The following is a 2,487-nucleotide window of genomic DNA, read 5'->3' as shown; positions in this document are numbered from 1 at the left end:
AAAGTGATACAATGCTAGGTAATGTTGATGTGTGTCTCTGTGGTGTGTGCGTCCACCTCTGCCTGCAAGAGGGACACAGTTTGTCCTGGAAGGAAGTTTGCATGAATGAATTAAAACGTGGTGAATCGATGTCTCTTACTCTCTCTCTGTCTGTGTCTTGTGTTTAAAGTGATACAATGCCACCCTCAGCTGGCCTCCCCGCGCCACTGCACAAGCAGCTGATTTCTTTTCTGGGACAATTTTCTCCTGTCCCGCTGTTCATTCTATTATTTCTGACAGCCTCACAATAACCTTAGGTCACTGATTCATTTCTGGCTCAAAGGAGTTCCCACCTTCCTAGAGTGGCACAGTGGTTAGCACTGCTGCCTCACAGCGCCAGGGCTACAAGTTTGATTCTACCGCTGGGCGACTGTTCCTGGACATCACTCCTGTGTGTAGTGTTATTGGGGTCCTGTATTGTGCAGCCAGGAACTGTTCTGTCTGGTCCACCATCACTTTCTCCTTAACTGATTTGTGAACATTTGTTGTCAGAAGCTGAAAACAAAATATTGCACTGAGAAAACTCAGTAAGGACGGTTGTCAGAGGATACAGCTTGATATAGATTGGCTGGAGTCTTGGGCAGAGAAATGGCGAAATGATTTTAATCCAGAACCTTGCGCCTTTGCATCACTCAGGTCATAGAAGTCATAGGGTCTTCGGCCCAACAAGTCCACACCACCCTCAGCGCATCCCAGACCCATCCCCCTATAATCCACCTAATCTACACATCCCTGAACACCACGGGCATGGCCAATCCACCTAGCCTGCACATCTTTGGACTGTGGGAGGAAACCCGGCACACACGGGGAAAAGGTAAGAACAGCAGATGTTGGAGTCAGAGATAACAAGGTGTAGAGCTGGATGAACACAGCAGGCCAGGCAGCATCAGAGGAGCAGGAAAGCTGATGTTTCGGGTCGGGATCCTTCTTCAGAAATGGGGCTGTGTTCCTCCATTTTTGTTAGACTGGTCTTGGTGACCAATGGTCTGGATGCAGGAACCAGGTACAATTGATCCAATTTGGTCTTGTTGTTACGATGTTTTTGATGTGTAAGTGACTTCCAGATTGGGCGAAGACCACACAGTACCTTTCTGCCATGTCTTTAAAGCCATGGTTAGCCTTAACTCTAATGTTTAGGCTGTAAACATTAAGAGGACTGGAGCGGAAAAACTCAATTTAAACAAGCGTTCCCTGGCCAAATAAAAATATCATCAGCATGGATTCATTAAAACATTTATCTTCTACTGAAAAGCTGAAAGAAAACCACATTTAGGACTATTATTTTTTCAAAGGTTTGTTTAAGCCCTAGATTATGTCATTGTTTAGAATCATACAGCACAGAAGAAGCCCTTTGGCCCATCTAGTCTGTGCCAACCTATCGCCATAAATCCCACTTTGGAATGCTTGGTCCACAGCCTTAACATTGCTCATGTGAGTACTTTTTAAAGGTTGTGAGGTTTCTCACTTTAACTACCCACCCAGGCAGCATGTTCCAGACCCTCACCATTCTCTGGGTGAAAAGCGTTTTCCTCAATACCCGTTAAACCTCCTGCCCTTCACCAGACATGTCTAAACCAGATGGGTTTTTTTCCCCCAGTAATCGACAGTGGTTTCATAGCTATCATTAGACTCTTAATTCCAGATTTTTAATGATTAAGATTCCACCATCTGCAGGATTTCAACCCAGACTCCAGGACATTACCTGGGTCTCTGGACTAATCGTCTATTGATAATATGACTAACTATTGCCTCCCTGTGGGATGACAGGACATTTAGTAAATTTAAGGAGGAAATAGACAGATTTTTAATTAGTAATGTGTTGAGGAGTTATGGAAAGCAGGCAGGAAAGTCGAGTTGTGGCCAAGAAGAGAACAGGTAGAATTGTATTGAGAGGTGGAGCAGATTCAAGGGGCTGAATGGCCTAATTCTCCTCCTAGATCTTATCCACCATGGTGAGATTTGAACATTAGGCCAGGATTTGGGTACCTCGACCTGGAGACATTGGCACCTTCAGTGCCTTTTAGTCAAGGCCCTGGAGTTCCCTCCCTAACCCACATAGTGGGGGCCTTCCCTCCATCAAATAGTCTGCTGTGGTTTAGGAAGGCAGCTTCTCGAGAGGCAATAAGCACTAGTCCAAACGGTGAAGCCTACATACTCTGAATGTATTTTCAGAAAAATGAAACATTCCCAACGACATTTGTCAGCCCCGTCCTGAGCCTCCGAGTGTGCACATCTGGTTCTGCTGCACTCTCGCTGATCAAACGCAAGTGCGCACGCAGTATACCAGCACACTGATCCAACGGAAGTGCACATGTGGCCAACAGGTATTCTGTGATCTGACAGCCGTCCACCTGCTCTCCCCAGGGTCAGAGACACAGACACAGTGGGGTCAGTCTGCTCTCCCCGGGGTCAGTGACAGAGACACAGTGGGGTCAGTCTGCTCTCCCC

The sequence above is a fragment of the Rhincodon typus genome, chromosome 48 (genome assembly GCF_021869965.1).
Source record: "Rhincodon typus isolate 14 chromosome 48, sRhiTyp1.1, whole genome shotgun sequence".
In the NCBI taxonomy this organism is placed as follows: domain Eukaryota; kingdom Metazoa; phylum Chordata; class Chondrichthyes; order Orectolobiformes; family Rhincodontidae; genus Rhincodon; species Rhincodon typus.
This window is presented reverse-complemented; position numbering follows the sequence as displayed.